This window comes from Leopardus geoffroyi, chromosome E3 (assembly GCF_018350155.1).
Source record: "Leopardus geoffroyi isolate Oge1 chromosome E3, O.geoffroyi_Oge1_pat1.0, whole genome shotgun sequence".
Lineage (NCBI taxonomy): Eukaryota > Metazoa > Chordata > Mammalia > Carnivora > Felidae > Leopardus > Leopardus geoffroyi.
This window is the reverse complement of record NC_059340.1, coordinates 10,398,536-10,423,235: the sequence shown is the minus strand read 5'-3', so window position 1 is coordinate 10,423,235 and position 24,700 is coordinate 10,398,536. Positions and strand designations below refer to the sequence as shown.

At 46.4% G+C, this 24,700-nt stretch overlaps 1 non-coding gene and 1 pseudogene across 1 annotated transcript; one reads left to right on the top strand and one right to left on the bottom strand.

The window, feature by feature from the left end:
* The first annotated feature begins 74 nt into the window (after positions 1 to 74).
* Positions 75 to 22,771, top strand: LOC123588824 (annotated as a pseudogene).
* Positions 7,110 to 7,273, bottom strand: LOC123589824. Its single transcript, XR_006708477.1, has one exon. It is a non-coding gene; the product is annotated as a U1 spliceosomal RNA (small nuclear RNA).
* Positions 22,772 to 24,700: the final 1,929 nt, after the last annotated feature.

Sequence of the window (24,700 nt, the reverse complement as noted above, 5' to 3'; positions counted from 1 at the left end):
GCCTTGCGCCCCCGCCCATTGTGTGCTGGCCCCCCGGGCTTCACCGCAGCCGGCGGCTGTCCCCCGCCCCGCCCAGCCCGTGCGCGCAGGCCGGGCCCTCCCTTCGGGAAGCTGGGGTGGCTTGCTCCGCGCGCTCTGACGCCCTCTCCGCGGGCTGGTCCGGGACCCTGCGCCCGGCCGGCTGGACTGCCTGCTGTCGCTTAGCTTTTCGTACTCCAGACCTGGCCGGCACCCCCCCCCCCCCCCCGGAGGCCTGCCCCACTTGGCCCTACTCCGACACCCTCTTCTCGGTCAAGGGGTCGCCCGTCCACACCAAAGTAAGGGCCACCTCCTCCAGGGAGGATTCCCCCCCCCCCCCCGCCCCCGAGCTGGGCACTGGCTGAGAATGCACTGGAACGAAGGGCCCTGAAGGGGTGAGATTGGGGGTCAGGATCCGAGCGTGCGAGGCGATGGGAGTGCAGCTAGGAATTCTGACTTCTGGGGTCTGTCTACTCGGGGCTTCGGTATTGGCGGAGGGCAGGGGTGTTGAGATTAGAGTGTAGGTTGCTGAACTAGCAAGAGTCGGCGCATCTCGCTTTTGCAGAGGTCATTGTGCTGGGAAAGAATTCAACCCGGACTTGAATTTCATCTAGCTCAAGCAAAGCTTGGATATGTAATGAGAATTAATTACAGTGGTAGTTTCTCAGACACAATGTAAAAGAACCTCAGAATTTTTGCAGTGTATGCCCAGTACTTTTATATTTAAGCAAGTTTTGCTACTTTATCCCAGTGCTGAGATTGACAGAGCAGCTATGAAGTCATTTTCTGTTTTTGTCTCTTCTTATTTACAAGTGATAAAACCACTTTACTATGGGATAGACCCCAAGTAACTTGGGCTCCACCTCTTACTAGCTGTGTAACTTCGAGCAAGTTACTTAACCTCTTTAGTGTCTCAATTTTATCATCTGTAAAAGGGGAGGATATCACCTACCTCTTTAATGTTGTAAAGATTAGATGAAGAAATGTTGGTAAAATTCTTGCTTCACAATAATCTGTTTTGAGCACCTGTCTCCTATGTGTCTAGCATCATTATGGCTAATTTGGTTTCTTCTCTCCTTGCCCATTTTGAACTTGGACCCTCCCTCCACCTCTCTGCCCCATAACTCCATTACTCTAAAAACATAAGTGCCCTTGACTAAATGAAAACCTTATTGTTTATTCTTATTTCTTTTCTTCCAGTTTTTTGAGACCTTAATATTTATTCTTGAATGGCCTTATATTTTTTATTACAAAGGCTCCCAGTCCAAAGTCGCCTCAAGGTGAGATCCTGGGGGACAGGAACCCGTATTAAGAGTCATCAGTCATATCCCACAAGGCCCTACATGAGGGAGAAGGGTGTAATTTATCATTAATGAAGTAAAAAGAGGGAAGACTTCCAAAAAGGCTGATGGCTGGGGCTCTTCCAGTATGAGGACCATCCATGGATCATCCCTGATTCCAGACTTGATCCTCCTTACTCTACCCAGCCAGCATCCAGGGCCAGTCTTGGGCCATGCTCCGACTAGCAAAAACCCTTTCCCTTCTTTTGGGTTCTCCTGCACAAAGCCTGCCTTCCACCCAGGATCCAGAGATTGAAACCAATCCTAGAAAGTTCCATACCCTTGGCGAATGCCTCCCTGGCAAAGTTAGATGCCCAGCCTCTCCTGAGGTTGTCCTCATGAGCTTTGATCCTGATTTGCTCCCTAACTCCTTCAACAGAGTGCATATCCCAGTCTTTACCAGTCCCCGTGGGTCCTGGGGGTGGAAGTCCCCCGAAGGCCCAACAGTTTCTCTGGGAACCTTTAATGTAGTGGTGGGGCCTGTGCATTGCATTTCAAACTGCTTGTGTTTAATCCTGGCCAAGCCACTTACTACTAGCTGTGTGACCTCAAGTGAATTGTGTCAACTGTCAGTTCTCTGTAAAACAGGAATAATAGTCGTTGCGATAGTTAGCAGCATTCGGCTATTGTTTGTAACTTTTTTTTATAACGTTTTTAATTTATTTTTGGGAGACAGAGCACAAGTGGGGAAGGGGCAGAAAAACAGGGAGACACAGAATCCGAAGCAGGCTCCAGGCTCTGAGCTGTCAGCACAGAGCCTGACGTGGGGCTTGCACCCTCGAACTGCAAATCATGACCTGAGCCAAGGTCAGATGCTCAAGCGAGTGAGCCACCTGGGCACCCCAGTACTCAGCTATTTTTAAGTTCTGAAATGTTGGTGTTTTGTTGGTGTGATATGGTTAACTTATGTAGGATGATCTGAATATGAGTAATTTTTAGGTTGAGATTAAGGTCAGTGATTTAAATAGTCAATTTCTGTGAAAAGGCATACCGATACTCTACAAATCTGTACAGTCCGCTCCTGTGTCAATCTCAGTGAGCATCTGTGTTGAGCTACTGCAAAGCTTCTGTTACAAGCATGTTACTGTAGGTCAGAGACTTTCCATACAAATGAATAGGAGTATGAGAAAAATTGAAATTGACTCATGGAATTCTCCCATCTATATATGATGAAAGTAAAGAAGAAAACAGAGTACTGAATATGCTTTGTTTATAACCAAAACTGTAGCTCGCTAGCACGAAAAACATGCAGACTTTCCCTGTCTCTCTACCCCTTTCTTGCTCCTACTCTGTGCTCTGTCTCTCTCTCTCTCTCTGAAATAAATAAACATTAAAAAAATTAAATGGGTGGCTGGGTGGCTCAGCCTGTTAAGTGTCTGACTTCAGCTCGGGTCATGATCTCCCGGTTCTGAGAGTTTGAGCCCCGCATCAGGCTCTGTGCTGACAGCTCAGAGCCTGGAACCTGCTTCAGATTCTGTGTCTCCCTCTCCCCTGCTTGTGCGCTCTCTCTCTCTCTCTCTCTCTCTCTCTCAAAAACAAATAAACATTAAAAAAGGGGGGGCACCTGGGTGGCTTGGTCGATTGAGCGTCTGACTTTGGCTCAGGTCATGATCTCGAGGCTTATGAGTTCAAGCCTCTCATTGGGCTCTGTGCTGACAGCTCAGAGCCTGGAGCCTGCTTCGGATTCTGTGTCTCCCTCTCTCTCTGACCTTCCCCTGCTCGCACTCTGTGCTGTGTCTTTCTCTAAAATAAACATTTAAGAAAATGTACAAAATAATAAAAATGTGCGGACTTTGCAAAATATCCCAAAAAACTGTTCAGAAAGATCTCAGATATATTAGAGAAGAGGTGGGAATGTTTGGGTAAGAAAGATGCTTCATCTCTGTCTCCTTGGTCTGGTCTGTTTGCCATGGAGCAGTCGTGGTGTTTTCCTCAAAAACCAAAATCGAAGCATGCCGTGGTCTCTGCTCAGACCCTCCGTCCTCCAGAGTAGAAACCAGAGCCTTTCACTGTGACCTACTCACCTTCCGGCCCCTCCCTGCCTCTCCCATGGGTCTCAGCCCAGCCAAGGTGGCTGGATGGCTCTGTATGTCTGATGCCCCAGCCTTCGGGCCTTTCCACCTGCTGTCCCCCTGATACCCACAGGACGCCCACCTTCGCCTCCTTTAGGCTTCTGCTCAGAGAAGCCCTCCCTAACAGCTCTATTCGAAATAGCAGCAGCCCCCCCCCCACACACACACACTTTTTTCCCCCTCTGGCTCTTCTCTCACCTGAGTTATTATCTTAACTGTTTTCTTATTTAAGGTCTGCCCATCCTGAGAGCACAAAGGGAGTTTGTTTTGCTTGCTGATAAAGTCTTTATTTTATTTTATTTATTTTTAAAAAAAAATTTTTTTTTCAACGTTTATTTATTTTTGGGACAGAGAGAGACAGAGCATGAACGGGGGAGGGGCAGAGAGAGAGGGAGACACAGAATCGGAAACAGGCTCCAGGCTCCGAGCCATCAGCCCAGAGCCCGACGCGGGGCTCGAACTCACGGACCGCGAGATCGTGACCTGGCTGAGGTCGGACGCTTAACCGACTGCGCCACCCAGGCACCCCTAAAGTCTTTTTTTTTTTAAGTTTATTTATTTATTTTTAGAAATACTGCGCAAGTGGGGGAGGGGCAGAGAGACGGGGAGAGAGAACCCCAAGCAGGCCTTACACTGTCAGCGCAGAACCTGACACCGGGCTCTATCTCATGACTGCGAGATCATGACCTGAGCGGAAATCAAGAGTTGGATGCTCAACCAACTGAGCCACCGGGGTGCCCCTTCAGGCTGTAAATTTTGCCCTAAGTATTCCTGTAGGCATATCCTGTCTGTTTTATCGTATGGTGTTTCATATCTTCTTTGACCAGTCAATACTTAGAAAGGTATTTTCAAGTTTGGAATGCATGGGGATTTGCTTATGTTCTGTCTTGCTGATTTCCCACTGTATTCTATTGTGGTCAGAGAATATGCTATGCACGATAGTGATTTTTGGTATTTATTAAGACTTGTTTGTGACTTAGCATGTGGTCAGTTTTTTGAAAATAGTCCGTGTGTATTCTCTGTCTCATATGGAGTTTTATGAGGGTAGTTTATTTATTTATTTTTAGATTTTTTTATTTTTCTAAGTCATCTCTACACCAGACCCACAACCCCAAGATCAAGAGTCACACACTCTTCTGACAGAGCCAGCCAGGCGCCCCTGTGAGGGTGGTTTAAATCTTCCATGTCCACACTAATTCTTCCCTGCTTGCTCTAGCTCTCAACTGGTGGGAGAGGTATTTTAATGTATTTCACCGTGATTGTGGATTTGTCAACGTGTGTTTGTAATTCTGTGAATGTTTGCCTTTTGTATTTGGAGACTGTTGTTATGTGCCTACAGGTTTAAATTCTTTTGTCTTGGTTAACTGATCCTTTTTAACATTATGTAGTGAGCCTCTATGCCTACCAGTGTTTTGTTTTCTTCTGTTTAAGCCTTAAAATCTGCTTGAATTGGTCCGTAGTCATGTTCTTTTGCCTCACGTTTTAATTAATTAATTTATTTATTTGAGAGAGAGAGAGAGAGAAACTGGGCAGGGGAGAGAGGGGGCAGAGGGAGAGAAGAATCTTAAGTAGGCTCTATACTCAGTATGGAGCCCGACACAAGCCTCAATCCCATGACCCTGGGATCATGACCTGAGCCAAAATCAAGAGCTGGCCGCTTAACCAACCGAGCCACCTAGGCACCTTGCCTCATATGTTTTTCCCTCATCTCCTGACATTTAGTCTTTTTGAATCTTTATGTTTTTAGGTGAGCCTCTTGTAAATAGCATATGGTCAAATATTATGAATAGTGTATAATCATATAACCCTTTAATTGGCAAGTTAGTCTATTTTCATTTATTGTGATTACAGACGTATTTGAATTATTTATGTCATCACATGGAAATTGGTTAGTATCTTTTATTCCTTCCCCCAACCTTTCTTATAATAATAATTCTATTTCAAAATTTTAGAAGTTGTCGATTTCTGGCATGCATCTTTGATTCAACAAAGCCAAAAATTAATCCCAAACGAAACAAGGACCTTGGAACCCTTCTTATTTTTTTTATTTTTTAAAGTTAGCTCTGTGCCCAGTGTGGTGCTCAAACTCACAACCCTGAGATCGGGAGTCACATGCTCTACTGCCTGAACCAGCTGGGCGCCCCTCTGCCATCAGTCTTATTATGGTCAGATAATCAGCCCTGGTTGTGCCACTGGTAGCTTTAAACTTCTTTTTTCCTTTTTGCTTTTGTTATGCGTGTTCACCGCGATGGTTTTGAAATGAAGACTTACTCTTTTTTTTTTTTTTTTTAATTTTTTTTTTCAACATTTATTTATTTCTGGGACAGAGAGAGACAGAGCATGAACGGGGGAGGGGCAGAGAGAGAGGGAGACACAGAATCGGAAACAGGCTCCAGGCTCTGAGCCATCAGCCCAGAGCCTGACGCGGAGCTCGAACTCACGGACCGCGAGATCGTGACCTGGCTGAAGTCGGACGCTTAACCACTGCGCCACCCAGGCGCCCCCTCTTTTTTTTTTTTAATGCTTATTATTATTTTTTTTTTTTTTTGAGAGAGAGAGAGAGACAGACAGAGACAGAGCACGAGCAGGGGAGGGGCAGAAAGAGAGGGAGACACAGAATCCGAAACAGGCTCCAGGCTCTAAGCTATCAGCACAGAGCCCGACGTGGGGCTCGAACCCACAAACTGTGAGATCATGACTTGAGCCGCTCATGTGAAATCATGACGCTCAACTGACTGAGCCACCCAGGTGCCCCGAAGACTTACCCTTTCTAAACACGGGTCGGGTTTATGCTTCTTGGGTCTTTAAACTTGTATCTTTTGTCCGTTCTGAAAATTGAGCAATCATTCTGTCTTTAAATATTGTCCTTCCCCCATTCTTTCTCTCTCTTTATTGGATCCTACTAGACCTATGTTGACGTTTGTTATTCTCTCTTCTATGCCTTCTAACTTCTCCTTTGTATTTCCTCTCATTTTGGTTTTCTGTGCATTCTGGGCATAGAGAATCTGTTCCTCAGACATGTCTCCCAGCTTACTAGTTTTGATTTCAGCTACTTTAACCTGTTATACAGCTCATTTCCTTTTTTAAAATTTTGTTTCATGGAACGCCTGTTTCATTTTTAGAAGTTCTACTTGAGGGGCGCCTGGGTGGCTCAGTCGGTTGAGCGTCCGACTTCGGTCCAGGTCATGATCTCACGGTTCGTGGGTTCGAGCCCCGCGTCGGGCTCTGTGCTGACAGCTCAGAGCCTAGAGCCTGCTTTGAATTCTGTGTCTCGCTCTCTCTCTGCCCCTTCCCTACTCACACTCTGTCTCTCTCTGTCTCCCAAAAATAAACATAGAAAAAAAATTTTTTTTAAATAATAAAAGTTCTACTTGATTCTTCTACACACCTGCCTCCCCACCATGAATGATGTCTTATTCTTTAGAGTTCTGATTCCTAACATTTTTCCCTTTAATCATTTGTTAAATCATTTTAATTGAATTATAACATACATCTGGAGAAATGTACTAATCATAGATGCATACCTCACCAAATTTCCAAAAGTGAACCAAGCCTTGGAACCAGCACTAGAGTCAGAACTCAGAACATTCTAGAATCCACGGAAGTCTCCCTCGTGCTCACACCCAGTCTCTCCTTCCCTCCAAAGGCCAACACTTTTTATATTCATTTTTTTTTTCTACAGGGGAAAACGCGATCGTAGTCCCCCACTACCACAAATTATGCAGTCGAGTTTCCCACATTTGGGGAAATCAAAGAGGTCAGCACATCCAGAGTGCAATGGATAAGCCTCACCCTGGGAAAACCACCTTCGTGATCATGGTATCTCCCCTGCCAGGTAAGTATATATATTCTCTTTTTTTTTTTTTTTTTTTTAAATTTAATCTCTACACGCAACGTGGGGCTTGAGCTCACGACCCTGAGATCAAGAGTTACATGCTCTTTTGCCTGAGCCAGCCAGCCTATATTCGTTTTTAAGACTCATTTGATGTCTTTCAGATCATTGTCATCTTCTGTTTGTTGTGCTGAGTTTCAATCCGAATTGCGCCCGCCCCGCCCCGGGATTTTGACATTTCTCAGCGTAAGCTTATCCTCACAGTGGCTGGTTCTTAATTATCCTTTCCTCCAGTAGAATCCATCACAGCCTGGGTAAAATGGAGTATGGCTTCAGAGCTTTTCCCCTTGGCTTATTCCCCAGGAGTATCACCAGACCAGGCTCGGTATTTATGTCAGCGTTTGGCTTGAGAGTTTCTGGACTGTCCCAGCCCGGTAAACCACGTGATGCTGGGCTGGGAGTTTGGGATTCTCTGGCTGAAACAGACAAGCTTGCTTGTCACCCACCTCCCTGTAGATGGACACATTTTCTCAGGTTTCCCCTTTCACTTTTCAGAGTTCTCAGGTCCACCTCTAGCCCTGGGTGTGCCCCAAGGATGGCTCCTGTCCCCACAAGGGCGCTAAGCATAAGCCCCTGCTGCTCACCCTTTCTTCACCCCGGGGACAGAAGCCGGGTGAGCTCATTAGCTGTCATCTGCGGGGGACAGTGCCCTCTTGTTTCTGGCATCTGACGACTTCTCTTTCTTTTGTGCGAACTCAGCCATGCATTTGAGATCATTTCTGTTCTGTTTCATTGACCATTTTCAGGTGTTTGTGAGGAGAGAAATTTCAGATTATTATAGTATGCAAAATCAGAAACACTTGAAGACGTCAGTGAGCTGTTGAGCCCTTGAAAGGTAGCTAGTGCGGCTGTGTGGAACAGATTTTTAATTTTCATTTAATTTTATGGTTTTATTTTTTGAATTAAGAACAAATTTACATCCAAGTTAGTTAGCATGTAGTGCAATAATGATTTCGGGAGTAGATTCCAGTGATTCATCCCCTATGTGCAACGCCCAGTGCTCATCCCAACAAGTGTCCTCCCTAATGGCCTTGCGCGTTCAGCCCATCTCCCGACCCCAAACCCTTGCAGCGACCCTCAGTTTGTTCTCCATATTTAAGAGTCTCTTAGGTTTTGTCCCCTCCCTGTTTTTACATTATTTTTGCTTCCCTTCCCTTATGCTCATCTGTTTTGTATCTTAAACCCCACATATGTATGAAGTCATAGGATATTTGTCTTTCTCTGACTAATTTCGCTTAGCATAATACCCTCCAGTTCCATCCACGTAGTTGCAAATGGCAAGATTTCATTCTTTTTGATCCCCGAGTAATACTCCATTGTATGTATAGACCACATCTTCTTTATCCATTCATCCATCGATGGAAATTTGGGCTCTTTCCATACTTTGGCTATTGTCGATAGCACTGCTATAAACATTGGGGTGCATGTGCCCCTTCAAAAAAGCACACCTGTATCCCTTGGGTAAATACCCAGTAGTGCAATTGCTCGGTCATAGGGTAGTTCTATTTTTAATTTTTTGGGGAACCTCCACACTGTTTTCCAGAGTGGCTGCACCAGTTGGCATTCCCACCAGCAGTGCGAAGGGGTTCCTCTTTCTCTGCATTCTTGCCAGCATCTGTCATTGTCTGAGTGGTTAATTTTAGCCATTCTGACTGGTGTGCGGTGGTTTATTATGTTTTTTACGTATTTGGGAGAGAGAGAGGGAGTGTGGGAGGGGCATAGAGAGAGGGAGAGAGAATCCTAAGTAGGCTCCACGTTGACAGCACAGAGCCCACTTGGGGCTCGGTCCCATGAACTGTGATATCATGACCTGAGCTGAAATCAAGGCTCGGATGCTCAACTGACCGAGCCACCCAGACGCCCCTAATTTTCATTTAATTTTAATTAATTGGCACTGAAATTTAAATAGCCACAGGTAGCTTGTGGCTCCCACATTGGACAGTCTGGCCTTAGAAAGGAAGGATGAACTCATTAAAGCCCCATGAGCTTGGCAGGCTCGGGTCAGACTCACCCCAGGGTGTGGACCACGGGCATTCCACAGCCCCGTCCACGGCTCTGAGAACCTTGATGGAGGTCAAGTGGGAAGCTTGTGGGTTGGCCTAGATTCCATTCTGTGGATGTGGACCCACAAGTGCTGGATGAATGGGCCAGTCTGCCTGGAGGACAGGCCCTAAGGGGTGCCCCGGGGTTCTGTATTAGGCCCCACCTATTTATCTGTTGAGGGCGTGGCACAGAGTTGAGAAGGATTAGGAACCCCTTGAGTGACAGTCACGACCAGGACCCTTGTGGTCTCTTCTGCCCCTTAAAACCGTGGCTTGCTGTCTTCGCCCCCGACCCCTATTCTGTCCTCAGCCCTTTCCTGACCCTCAGACTCTCCCTGGAGGGCCCCTCCCCTGGCAGGACTGCCCACCCCGGCGCCTCCGTTACAGCCTCACACATCTGGTGATTCCCCCGACGCTCAGCTTCTATACTCCCCACTCTTGACGTTCTTACTCTTCTGATACAAAAGTGTACATACGTATGTGTCCACGTTCACATAGATAAAACGTTTATGAAAGTAAACTTTATGTGCACAGTGGGCAAGATTCAAAATCCATCCATGAGTATACAGTGAGGTTTGTCTCCCCCACGCCCTGGATTCCAAGCCACCAAATTCCCCTTCCCCAGGGCAACGGCTGTCCTTCGACACTGGGAACACCTTTCCTCAAGAGCCTTAGGGATTTCTGTGTGACCTGCCAAACAGCAAATGCCTGGAGGGCAGGGCTAATCTTGTCCCTTCTCTGCAGGCTCTCTGAGCACAGGAAGGCTGTGATGCTTGGGTCAACTCCAGCCATCTGAGGACGAGGCTCCTGAGTAGTAACAGGGAGTATAATGGAGCCTTAGTGGGGATCCGTGAACCTCCGGCAGCATTGTGGGCCACAGTGCTACCTTGAAACTCCCCCCACTAGCTTCCCAGGGGCACCAGGCGGGAGACAGAGCTCATTCCTGGGACTGCTTCAGATTCTGTGTCTCCCTCTCTCTTTGCACCCCTCCCCCCCGCACTCTGTCTCTCTCAAAAATAAATAAACATTAAAAAAATTAAAATGTTTTTATTTTTGAGAGAGAGAGAGAGCCCACGCAGGGGAGGGTCCAAGGGAGGGAGACAGAGAATCTCAAGCAGGCTCCATGCTGTCAGCGCAGAGCCTGATGCGGGGCTCCAACTCACACTGCGATCATGACCTGAGCCAAAATCAAGAGTCAGACACTAAACCAACTCAGCCACCCAGGCGCCCCTCTAAATTTGTTTTTCTAGCAACGAGCTGAGACCAAAGGGAAGGGAGGGTTTGAAGGGTGCTGAGGGATGGGGTCCTGAAGGGTACAAGACGAGGGTTGAGTCCATGCCAGGGAGAGACCTTCCGTACCCATTTCCAGTTTTCCTTTCTTGCACTGGAATTCTGCTCTCACAGCTCAAGCCTTGGGTAGAAGTCTTGGGGAGGTCCACATCTTGGGGGGTAAAGAGGATCAGAGAGCTGGAAAAAAATAGGGAGAGGGACAAGATTATGGGAAGGAGCAAGTCAGGCAAGTGGTGACGGAAGAGGTTGAGCTGGAACCCCTCCCTGGGAGACCTCAGGGGTGTTTGGTGGGGGAGACGCTGAACTTCCTGAGTCCCCGAGGCCCGGGATCTGATTGACTATTTGTATTGTAAAATCCGGGGAGCTTGGCGACCCTGGGGCCACAGGCATCATCACCACACTTGGTTGGAGGTTGGTTGGAGGTTGGTTGGAGGTCACCATCGGGTGCTGACCAGCCCCAGCCTGTCCCGGACACTGAGTCCTCCCTACACTGCCAGGCACTCCCAAGTCCTTGCTCACCTCTGTGCCTTTGCATGTGCCGTTCCCTCTTCCCAGAATGTCCTTCCCTCTCGGTCCCCACTGCTCCCACATGCCCACCAGACAACCACCCACTCCTTTTCTATGCTCACTGCAAATGCCGCCGCCTCCAGGGAGCCTCTCACAGCACGGATTCCTCAGCACAGTCTATTGGCGTGTCTGCCTTCCCCCACTGTGCCATGGGTCCTCCAGTCCCAGGGCCACGTGGGGTTCGCTTCTACCCCGTCCACCTACCCTCCTGCAGGCAAATGGGTATGCAGCTCATGCTTGCTGAATAAATGAATTTTTTTTTAAAGCTAGTAGCATTACTTCTAGGTAAGTGAGACTTGGCTTTAAACTGTGCTGATGTGGGGGCGCCTGGGTGGCTCAGTCGGTTGGACGTCTGACTTCTGCTCAGGTCATGATCTCACGGCTCTTGAGTTCGAGCCCCGCATCTGGCTCTGTGCTGACAGCTCGGAGCCTGGAGCCTGCTTCAGATTCTGTGTCTCCTTCTCTCTCTGACCCTCCCCTGTTAGCGCTCTGTCTCTCCTTCAAAAATAAATAAACATTAAAACAAAGTTTTTTTTTTTTTTTTTTTTTTTTTTAACATTTATTTATTTTTGAGACAGAGAGAGACAGAGCATGAACGGGGGAGGGTCAGAGAGAGGGAGACACAGAATCCAAAACAGGCTCCAGGCTCTGAGCTGTCAGCACAGAGCCCGACGCGGGGCTCGAACTCACGGACCGCGAGATCATGACCTGAGCTGAAGTCGGCCGCTTAACCGACTGAGCCACCCAGGCGCCCCAAAACAAAGTTTTTTTAATAAAAATAAAAATAGACTGTGCTGATGTGGAATTTGTACTCGCCTGTGAAAGTTGTTCTGAGACGCAGTGAGCTCCGCACCCCCGGAAGCAAATGTCACCCACCTTTAAAGGCAATGTGACAGACATCCACTGGTGTTACCCTGTCAGAATCGCAGTGTCTCTTGCACTCTCCCATTTGCCACTGTAAGCGAGAAAGGACACAGGATCCAGGCTTGGACAAGCATGGTACCCAGCCTCCTGGGGACAGCAATCAATCCAGGTGGCTTGCACGTGACCCAGCAGGTCAATCAGTACCCTTCCTCGCCATTGATGCCTGAATGCAGGGAGGCAAAGCTTCCCTTCCTGGGGTTGCTAAGCTGGAACTCCTTTGTGAGCCACTGAATTTGATTTTTGTTTTGCCTTATTTTTCTTAAGCCAGTTTGAGTTGGTTTCCATCGCTAGAAACCACATAAGTTTGACTCAATAAAGGCCAAGTCAAGAAAAGTGCATGCTTCTGACTGGTGGGGGAGGGGGGTGGGTATCAGCTCTGAGCAGTTTAGTTTTAGAGGTAGAGAAGTAAAATGCCACCCGTTCCCAGTGGGCTGAGAAGTCTGGAGACCATGTCCTGTGTGTAAAATGAGGAAGACCTGAGGATTTTTAGCCAGGAGAAGGGAAAACTCTGGAGGCTGCAGAGAGGCATGCTGGGCGGACTGGACTTGGGCAATAGCTGAAAGGTACAAGACAAGGAGTGACTGGACAGTGACAAAAGCTGTCTGAAAATAGAGGCACTGCTGTGTGAGGTAGTGAGATCCCCATCACTGGTGGTATTCCAACAGAGACAGAGAAGGAATCAAGAGTACTGATGAGGCAGTTTTTACCTTGGTTATAACAACGGTCCACAATAAGGAAGTACACTCTTCCCAGCTGGGGGAAAACGTGGATGCTTTTTTTCCTTCTTTTTTTTTTCTTCAGTCACTCAATGACTTAGAGAGTGCAGTTGACATATAGTGCATCTTATTCTTTTTTTTTTTTTAATTATTTAAAGTTTAATTATTTATTTTGAGAGAGGCAGAGAGAGCACAAGCAGGGGAGGGGTAGAGAGAATCCCAAGCAGCCTCCCGATATGGAGCTCGAACTCACAAACCATGAGATCATGACCTGAGCCAAAACCAAGAGTCAGATGCTTAACTGACTGAGCCACCCAGGCGTCCCTAGGGAATTTGATTCTTTGGACTGGCTCAAATACTAAGGGTGCCTCTATTGAGAACCACTGGGAGAAAAGATTAGATTAGCAGAGTAGTTTTAGATTGTATTTTAGTGATGGAACAAACCTTCTACAGAACCCTAAGACACAGCAGTTCCACCTCTAGTATTTTTTTTTTTAACGTTTGCTTATTTTTGAGCGAGAGAAAGAGAATGTGTGCAAGGGAGGGACAGAGAGAATCCCAAGCAGGCTCTGCACTGTCAGCACAGAGCCCAATGTGGGGCTCAAACTCATGAACTGTGAGATCATGACCTGAGCCAGAATCAAGGGTCCGACGCTCAACCGACTGAGCCCCCAGACGCCCCCCCCCACCTCTAATATTTAATATTCAGATACATTCATGTTTGTAGGAAATGGTATATGTACACAATTATTTCAGCGAAAGAGTTGGAAGCAATTTCAGTGTCTCTAAATTAGGGTTCATCATGGGGCGCCTGGGTGGCTCAGTCGGTTAAGCGTCTGACTTCAGCTCAGGTCATGATCTCGCGGTCTGTGGGTTCGAGCCCTGCATCGGGCTCTGTGCTGACAGCTCAGAGCCTGGAGCCTGTTTCAGATTCTGTGTCTCCCGCTCTCTGACCCTCCCCTGTTCATGCTCTGTCTCTCCCTGTCTCAAAAATAAATAAATGTTAAAAAAATAAAAAAATAATAAATTAGGGTTCATCCACACGCTGGTATACTGTGCAGCCCTAAAATCGAATGGGGGATCCACTCTGAGCTGAGATTAATCAGAAATGCTTAAAAGACTTTTGTTCATCGAAACACCTATACAAAGATCTTCCTTGACTTACTACAGGATTACGTCCTGATCAACCCATTGTATGTTTTCCACTTAAAGTGGAAAACGCATGTAATATATCTAACCTACATCGTAGCTTAGCCTAGCGGACTTTAAACGTGCTCAGAACACTTACATTCGCCCCTACTTGGACAAAAATCATCTAACACAAAGCCTGTTTTATAATAACACATTGACTCCTGTGACATCCTGAATGCCGTTCAGACAGTGAGAAGCAGAATGCCTCCCTGGGCACAGGAGGGTTGGCTGTACATCGGTCATTCACCCTCATGATTGTGTGGCTGATGGGAAGCTGCCACCTCCCAGTGTCACGAGAGAGGACCATCCTACACGTCGCTAGACCGGGAAAAGATCCAAATTCTAAATTCCAAGTACCGCGTCTACTGAATGCACACTGCTCTCACACCATCATAAAATTGAAAAACCCCAAGTCGGGCCTGTCTGTAGAACGTTCAAGGCAGCACTATTAGTTATCATGAAGCCTTGGAACCTGCCCAGATGCCCATCCACAGTAGAACGGATAAATAAATGGTCGCATGTTCATTCAATGGAGTAGCTCACAGAAGAGAGGAGGAATCAGTTGCAACTATACAACATGGGTGAATTTCACAGACGTAATGGAGGGGAAAAGAAACTAGACACAGAAGACAAAATACCCTGAGCCCTGTCTATAGAAGTACAAAAGCAGGCAAAACTGTAATGTTAGAGGTCAGGATGGTAGTTACGTGGAGGGCAGCACAATGCTTTTCCCTTATGATATGAACATGTATATGTGTGTATGTATATTTTACTTAAAAACAGTTGCAGAAATGGGATGAGAAAAGCATCTCATCTATGGGAATGATGTCATCTCTGAGATTATGGGATGGAAAGAAGCAAGGGACCAGAGGAGTGTGTGTCCATGAAAAAGTGTGTGCTGGGGGGTACCTGGGCATCTTAGTTGAGCATCTGACTCTTGGTTTTGGCTCAGGTCATGATCTCCTGGTTCATGAGTTCGAGGCCCCCATGGGGCTCTGTGCTGACAGGGTGGAGCCTGCTAGGGATTCTCTTTCTCTCTCTCTCTCTCTCTCTCTCTCTGCCCCTCCCATGCTCTCTCTCTCTCTCAAAATAAATAAACATTAAAAAAAAGGGGGGCACCTCAGTGGCTCAGTCAGTTAAGCATCTGACTCTTGACTTCGGCTCAGGTCATGATCTCAAGGTTCGTGAGTTTGAGCCCCGCATTGGGCTCTGTGCTGACAGAGTGGAGCCTGCTTGGGATTCTCCCTCTCTCTCTGCCCCTCCCCTGGGAGAAATAAGTAAACAAACAAACTAAAAAAAATTTTTTTAAATTAAGTCAGGTTGAGAAGGATTGGTGGTGGCCATGTTTCAGAGCAACAGAATAAAGAGACCCAACAGGAAGTAGCCATGGGGTACTTGGTTACTAATGTGGCCAACACAACACAACAGCTGTAAAATACTCTTCTGAGATTATTGAGGAAACTTAACTGTGAACTAGATATGAGATCATACCGGGAGTGATTGTTCATTTTCTTGAGTCTGATAATGGGATTGTGGTTTTGGAGAGGACGCGGTTTTAGGTGATGCATGTTGAAGTCTTCAATGTGTTCAGGAAGTGAAATGTTACGATGCTTGGGAATCAGTTTTGAAAGGTTTCAGCAAATCCGGCCAACCAGCCGTATACACACGCGGGCAATTATGTTAACAATCTTTGAATATAGATGGTGGGCGTAAGGGGCTCATGAACCCATTATTTCAACTTTTCTTAATATTTGAAGTTTATCGTAATAAAACGTTTGGGGGAAGTCTCAAAGATGGCCCACTGGGGCACAGTTTTATACTCCTTGGACTCACTTTGTGTACAGCCGTTTGTGAACTGTACTGAACTTTTGAGAACCAAAAGCCCAGCTGAAGTGCAGGAAGGCCCTGGGAAGGCAGGGGTGCTCGGGATTTCTGGGGCCCATGTAGGTTTGCAGAAGCACTGGGGTGAGGCTGGAGAGGCGGCCTGAGTGGCATGAGGAAGGGCCTTGAGTGCCAGGTTAAGGAAGCTGATTTTGTCTAGGACTTGAGCAAGCCACCAAATGGCGTGAACAATGCTGGCATATCAGCTGGGAGCAGTGAGGGTGGTGATGAACTGGAAAGAGGAGCCTTAGCGTCAAGTGCCGAGGGGCAGGGCAGCCTGGTGGGGGTCTCTGATCATCAGGGGAGACAGGAGTCCCCTCTGAAGGGAACAGCTGCCCCCTGGAAACAGAAGAGAACTTCTCAAGAGCATCCATGGGCGCCTGGGTGGCTCAGTCAGTTGAGCGTCTGACTCTTGATTTTGGCTCAGGTCATGATCTCCCGGTTCGGGAGCTCTAGTCCCACGTCGGGTTCTGTGCTGACAGCTCGGAGCCTGGAGCTGCTTCGGATTCTGTGTCTCCCTCTCTCTCTGCCCCTCCCCCGCTCATGCTCGCTCACTCGCTCTCTCTCAAAAATAAATAAGCATTTTAAAAAATTTAAAAAAGAGCATCCAAAATCCTTTCTTTGCATGAGAAATCTGGTTTAGAGCGTTGACCCATTTAAAAACAGAAGCAAAACAGAACACTGTCGGAAGCAGACAAAGCAAGACTGAGGCCCTGATCGGGTTCAGGGGCCGCCATCCTCGGGTGAGTGGGGAGGTGTGACAACCCAGAGGGCGGTGGGGAGGCCTGACTGCAGAGGTGCCCGGGGGCGGACTCCATCCAGGACACTTGGTGACTAACCAGATTCAGAAGGGGGAGGGCGGAGTCCAAAGCGCCTCCCAGGTATCCAGCGTGGGCAGCTGGTGAGTGAGGAAGACACTCTGGAGGCGGAGTCACAGAAGGAGGGCAGGATGCTGGGGAAGGGGAGTCCGTGTCTGGGCTGGAGACTTGGACACAGGGAGCTGAGGTCCCCGGGGTGGGCAGCTCTGTTGGAGGAGGAGCCCTCCAGGGAGAGTCTGAGAGTCTGAGGACAGATGGGGGAGGCAGGAGGGGCAGAAGAGACCAAAGGGGTCCTGGTCATGACTGTCACTCAAGGAGTTCCTAATCCTTCTCAACTCTGTGCCACGCCCTCAACAGATAAATAGGTGGGGCCTAATACAGAACCCTGGGGCACCCCCTAGGGCCTGTCCTCCAGGCAGACTGGCCCATTCATCCAGCACTTGTGGGTCCACATCCACAGAATGGAATCTAGGCCAACCCACAAGCTTCCCACTTGACCTCCATCAAGGTGCTCAGAGCCGTGGACGGGGCTGTGGAATGCCCGTGGTCCACACCCTGGGGTGAGTCTGCCCAGGCTATGGGGCCATAGGGAGCAACTCCTTCCTGTTTTAGGGGAAGGGAAAATGACCTTTTATTGAGCAATTACAAGTCAGGGAGGAGCAGAGAGAGAGGGAGAGAGAATCCCAAGCAGGCTCCGTACTGTCAGGGCAGTGCAGAGCCCGATGTGGGGCTTGAACTCATGAACTGTGAGATCATGACCTGAGCTGAAGTTGGATACTTAAGCGACTGAGCCACCCAGGCGCCCTTGTGGTGTTTTTAGATTACACAGGAATGGTCCCCACCTCCACCCCGTTTCTGGCCCCAGCTCCACTCGGATTTTGCCATACTCCCTAGCAAGCTGTATCAGAATTTTGGCAGGACGAGAGGGGCTATGAAAGCTTGTTCTGAAAAACCTCTCCATATGTCTCTGATTTGGCAGGCTAAGATAACTGGAAAACCCTGCTCGTGAAATTCTCTGAAATGTTCCATAAAATTTTTAAATTTTATTTTAGATGCACAGCTGAGCCCCCATGGAAGAGAAATCCCAGGAGCCTAGGAACAAAGAGGGGCCTAAATAGGGTAGATGACAGCCAGTGAGTTTGATGAGGGAGCATAACCGCAGGCTGAGAGCAAAGTACAAGCTAGCACCCCGCCCCCCTCCCCCCCCTTTCAAGGTGGTTCATGTAGGATATTCCTTGGACACTCCCTGGCTACCCCAAAACAGGAAAGGACAAAAAACAAATGGTTAAACTGATAAGAGTCTCCACCAGTTTACAAGAAAAAGGCAATCCCATCAATAGCCTAAAGTCCAGGAACTCCCTACTTATTGTCTTAAGAGGGAACGAAAACCTTAGCTGACAATAGCTAAGGCTGCAGTAATCTGTGAGTCTTTAGCCTATGAAAATCTCTTTGGAAACTTCCCTTTTGACTTTACCGTCCCCAGCCCCATAGTATATAAGGAGCCCCTCTTCACAACCCCAGTGCAGCTCTTTCTGCCCACAGGCCCTGTACCATGCTTTAATTTTTTCATTTTATTTTATTAATATATTTTTGAGAAAAAGAGAAAGACAGAGTGCAAGCTGGGGAGGGGCAGAGAGAGAGGGAGACACAGAATCCGAAACAGGCTCCAGGCTCTGAGCTGTCAGCACAGAGCCCAACGTGGGGCTCGACCTCATGAACTGTGAGATCATGACCTGAGCCGAAGTCGGACACTTAACCAACTGAGCCACCCAGGCGCCCCCCAGCTCCGTGCTTTAATAAAGTCACCTTTTTGCACCAAAGACGTCTTCAAGAGTTCTTTCTTGGCCGGCAGCTCCGAACCCCACCATCACCCCAAAACCTCATCCAGTTGATAATGTGTCTTTCCTTAGGTGTCAGTGAAGGTTGGTAGCCAGGAATGACAGGAAATGAGGCCCTGGATTAGGGTTGCCAGAAAAAAATAATATAGGATGCCCATTTATGTATGTATATATGTATGTATGTGTGTATGTATGTATATGAACAGACAGATATATGCATTTGTTTATATACATAAACAAATTTTTTTGGCTAAATATGGCAGCCCGGACCCACCTAAAATGGAAATTTTACCCAAGAGTCCTGTAAAGTTGACCCTTGAAAAGCCACTGTCCATTAAAGGTCCACCTAGAGGTAATGTGTCTACCGGAGGGTGATAAGCAAATTTGTCTCCCTCAGCCTGAGAATTCAAAGCCCCTGACCTAGTTTCACACTTGCGTGGGATTCCAGATCACTCCACAGGAATGGCTCAGTAATTTCTTACTCAGTAATTTCTTGCAAGCCAAGAAATCAACAGAAACAAAGATGCTCCTGAAGAAGAAGAAGAAAAAAGTGAGAATGGGGGTAGGGAGGAGCCCTAAAGGTATGCCCCCAGACTATAAGGGGTTCTTAAAACAAAAAGCAAACACAAATGATGAGTTTACAGTTAAGAAATGTCAGAGCCCTTGAGGAGACACATACTCCACAAGTAAGACTCAAAGGAGGCATCTTGGTGGCTCAGTTGGTTGAGTGTCTGACTCTTGATTTCGACTCAGGTGATGAGCTCCCAGTTCATAAGTTGAGTCCGGCAACGGGCTCTGTGCTGACAACGCAGAGCCTGCTTGGGATTCTCTCTCTCCTTCTCTTTCCTGCCCCTGCTCTCCCCACCCCCCAAAATAAGTAAATAAAAACTTAAAAAATAAGACTCAAAGGCACAGCAATTAGGATAACTGGAGCACCCCATCTTGAGATTATACAATAAAATGAAAGGGAGCATAAAATTCAATATATTGATTATGATTAAAGATGTAAAATAAGAAATCCAAACGATAAGAAAATAAACACCCTAAAACTCTGTGGAGGGGTGTCTGGCTGGCTCAGTTGATGGGCACATGACTCTTGGTCTCTGGGTTGTGAGCTCTAGACCCACGTTGGGTATAGAGATTACTTAAAAAAAAATCTTTATTAAAAAAAATCCTTTGTTTATGACAAAGAACCAAGTAGAGTTTCTAAAAATGAAAAATGTAGTAATTAAAACAAAGATCATAATAAAGCCCTCAAAACATGGATTGAACAGCAGACTGAACACCGTAGAAGAGAGGGTCAGAGAACTGTAATACGAGATTTCAACAAGTACAGAGAGCTGAAATGATGAAAGAAATATGAAAAAGAAGTTAGGAGGGGCGCCTGGGTGGCTCAGTCGGTTAAGTGTCCGACTTCGGCTCAGGTCATGATTTCACGGTTCATGGGGGTGAGCCCCACATCGGGCTCTGTGCTGACAGCTCGGAGCCTGGAGCCTGCTTCGGATTCTGTGTCTCCCTCTCTCTCTCTGACCCTCCCCCATTCATGCTCTGTCTCTCTCTGACTCAAGACTAAATAAACATTAAAAAAAATTTTTTTTTAATTAAAAAAAAAAAAGAAAAAGAAGTTAGAAGACACAGACAATAGAACCAGAATATTCAACATCTATCTAATAGAGTTTCCAGAAAGAGTATAGTTCAGAGAGATGAGGTAGAGGTAATAGCCCAAGATAGAATGGCTAAGGGTTTGCTGGAATTGTTGAGCCATGATTCTCAAGAAATGAGGACCACTGTGAATCCTAAACAATGAAAAATAGGTCCATGTAGATTCCCACAGTAATAAAATTCAGAAAAAGGTATAAAAAAGCGTTTTGTCTCTCCCAGATCCTTTCAGGAAGAATTGCTAATGATGTACTTCAGGAAGAAGAAACTTGTACTCATACAAAGGAGTGAGGAATGAGGGCAAGTGACGGAAGCAAGATCTTGGCAAAGGTCTTGGCTCAAAAAAGCAATGGTAAGAACGGGTAAAATTATCAAAAACAACCATTTCAGTACTCTGGAAGTTAACCAAAGGCAGACAGCAAATCGAAAGGCAATTCAACAAAACACTTGACAGCCTCAGTAATAACAATGGCGTCTGTGACATTTTATTACCAGGTGACTCCCGTTTCCCTTCCCCCGCCCCCAAAGGCCAGGACATGGTAGCCATGAGAATTGGCCGCCTTACTGCTGCTGGAGGGGCTGACCTGATTTCGGAGCTCTGCAAAAAAAAAAAAAAAAAATCATAATTGAGAGGCGATGTTGAAAATAATATCAATTAGTGGCAAAGCACTGGGGGAAGGCCAGTGTCATGGCCACCTAAGGCTTCAATGCCATTTGGGACAAGCAAGCGACCAGCCAAAATTTTAAGAAGATCTGGGGCACAAGATAGCCATGGGGGACTTTGGGAAGCACCAGCGTATTCCTGGGGATCTAGAAGCACACACACACTAAGAGCTGCGTGTACACATAGGGGAGGACTCAACCATGAGGGCCTCTGAGGCAGAAAGTAAGATCCAAGTCAGACTTGTAGCCTGCCTGACTTTTGTGTTCCCCAGCCCACACTCTAAGGTCCAGTTGGCAAAGGGCAGAAAGAAGGCGCTCCTTCAAGGTATTTAAGGAAAACTTCTGACCAACTAATGACTGGCCACTAAGCTGTGCTGAGCCAGGAGTGACCCCTAGGAAGGCTGGTTTAAAAACAAAAATAAGAACCAAAACAAGCAAGCAAACTGAACAGAGGCTTCGGTTGTCCCACACTGCGGGGAAGACAAAACATACAGAACTAGTCCAGGCAAGTCACCAAATGACCAACCAGACAACAATAATGATGAAATCTACAATCACCGCCTCTGGGAGCTCAGAAGCCTGAAATACATTATCTAAAATGTCCCATCTCCAACAGAAAATTACAAGACAGATCTCATTTAATCCTCCCCACAGAGGAGTTTCTCGCTCGCATTCGGGGAAAATAAGGCTCAGAGAGATAAAGTCACTTGCTCTAGATCATACAGCAAATACACGGCAGAGCTGACACACTAACTCTGTGTGAATGATGTGCAGAGAAACAGGAGAATAGCCCAAACACAGGGAGAAAAGCAGTAACTAGGAACTTGAGTTGGAGGGGGGCCCAGATGCTGGACTTAGTACTGACAAAGCAATGACAAATATGTTCAAAGAACTAAAGGAACACATAAAGGATGAAAGGAAAGTATGATAGTCACTCATCAAGTAGAAAATATCAAAAGAGAGATACTGATTTTGGATGTTCTGTTGAGAACAACAGTGAGAAAAAATTTCTGTTGTTTTAAGCCATCGAGTTATTGGCCATTTGTTACAGCAGCCACCAGAAGCTAATACAGACAGACACTAAATGTAAAAACCGTATGCTGTGGCTATTGGGAGTGCGTTAAAAATACATAGCCATAGGAGGTAAGATGGTGAGCTCGCAGTGAGCGTATGTCAGGGATGAAAATAGGTACGCCTGGAAGCAGATTTTAAAAGCAGTTTCTCCAGGTCGTCTTCTTTGACACCACCGGATAAGCATCTTGAGTCACCATGGTATTAGCGGCAGTAAAACGGGTGATATCAGACAGAACTATCTGGAAACATGTTATTTCCAATTCAAAATGGAGCTTTATATTGTGTTTGTCATAAATCTACGTATTCGCCTCTTCCAGACGACTATGATTGCAAAGTAGAGCTTGCTTTGACATCTGATGGCAGGACGACAGTATGCCCTTCTGTGGACGTTCTGTATGAACAAACAAAACCTATCCCACGGCCAGATACTGTGCATAATAATGAAGAAACACATGATCAAGTGCTGAAAACCAGACTAGAAGAAAAAAAAATGAACCCTTTGAGCAAGGGCCTATGATAGAGCAACTTAGCAAAATGTTCTTTACTACAAAGCACCGTTGGTATCCTCGTGGACAGTATCATAGACGTCGTAGGAAGGTGGATCCTCCCAAAGACAGATGATATTGAGGTTTTCAGGAATCAAAGAGATGTTATCTTGTGTCTTATTTGCCATTTGAGAAAATGCAATTGAGTATATTCACTGTTAGATAGCAAAACAATAATAAAATGTCTTTTTATATATTTAAAAATATATATAACCATAAATATATGTATTTGAGAATAAGATATATATTTTTTTCTTAATGTTTATTTATTTTGAGAGAGAGAGTGTGTGCATATGCAGGGCAGAGGCAGAGAGAGAGAGACAGAGAGAGACAGAGAGAGACAGAGGGGGCGAGAATCCCAAGCAGGGTCCTTGCTGCCAGTGCAGAGCCCGATGTGGGGCTCAAACCCACGAACCATGAGACCATGACCTGAACCAAAATCAAGATTTGGACACTTAACCAGCTGAGCCACCAGGCGCCCCGAGAATAAGATATATTTAAATAAGAAACAGTGAACTAATAACCTCAGAGACTTAGTAAAAGAAAACCAGAGTGAATACAGAGAAAACAGAAGGGCAGAAATTAAAGAAGCACCAAACAGATAAGCAGTAAGGGAGATATGTCAAAACAAACAAACAAACAAACAAACAAACACCTGTGGCAAAATTACCAGAAAAATACGAGGCACAAGTTAACACTTTTTAGAAATGATAAAGGGGACAGAGAGCAGAGATTTAAACTATCCATCCTTTTCTAACAATAATTAGAAATCTTAGGGGTGCCTGGGTGGCTCAGTTGGTTAAGCATCTGACTTTGGCTTAGGTCATAATCTCACGGTTCATGGGTTCGAGCCCTGCATTGAGCTCTGGGCTGACAGCTCAGAGCCTGGAGCCTGCTTCAGAGTCTGTGTCTCTCTCTCTGCCCCTCCCTCACTCCCACTCTGTCTCTGTCTCTCAAAATAAATAAAACATAAAAAAAAAAAAAAAAGAAATCTTAGGCCAAAATGGTGAGTTTCCTAGAAAAATGCAAATTAGGGGCGCATGGATGGCTCAGTTGGTTAAGCATTAGCCTCTTAGATTCAGCTCAGGTGATGATCTCATGGTTCATGAGTTTGAGCCCCTCGTCTGGCTCTGTGCTGACAGTGTGGAGCCTGCTCAGGATTCACTCTCCCTCTTTCTCTGTCCCTCCCCTGCTCAAGCCCTCTCTCTCTCTCTCTTTCAAAATAAGTAAACTTTAAAAAAACATTAAAAAATGCAAATCATCAAAAGGGACTCAAGGTGACATGGAAAATCATCAAAGAAATTGGTATTTTATTAAAAAAATTGTAGGTGGGGCGCCTGGGTGGCTCAGTTGGTTAAGCGTCCGACTTCGGCTCAGGTCACGATCTCACGGTCTGTGAGTTCGAGCCCCGCATCAGGTTCTGGGCTGATGGCTCAGAGCCTGGAGCCCGCTTCCGATTCTGTGTCTCCCTCTCTCTCTGCCCCTCCCCCGTTCATGCTCTGTCTCTCTCTGTCTCAAAAATAAATAAACGTTAAAAAAAAAAAAAATTAAAAAAAAAAATTGTAGGGGCCCCTGACTGGCTCAGTCAGTGGAGCACGTGACTCTTGATCTCGGTGTTGGCGAGTTTGCGCCCCATGTTGGGTGTAGGGATTACTTAAATAAATTTTCAAAAACTCAAAATAATTTTTAAGGGGCTTTATTGAGATAATTCACATGTGATATAATTCACCCATTTAATGTATGTAATCCAATGATTTTTAATATGTTAACAGGTTGTACAGCCGTTAGCAGGATCTAATTTTAGATCGTTTTCATGCCCTCCCATCGAAAAAATTCCTTGCCCATTAGCCTTCTCCCTCCCTCTTGCGCCTCCCTCCCTCCTTGCTTTGTCTATGGATTTGCCTAATCTGCACATTTCATGTAATTGGAGTCACGTAACATATGGCCTTTTGTGACTGTGTTCTCTCACTTAGTATGTTCTCGAGGCGAGTACATGCTGTAGCGAACGTGAGTACTTTATTCCTTTTCATCGTCGAATAATATTCCATGTGTCTGGGTATACCCCCTGTTTATCTCTTCACCGGTTGATGGATATTGGGGTTATTTCCACTTTGGGGCTATTATGAATAATACTGCTGTGAACATTGGTGTCCAAGATTTTGTGTAGACA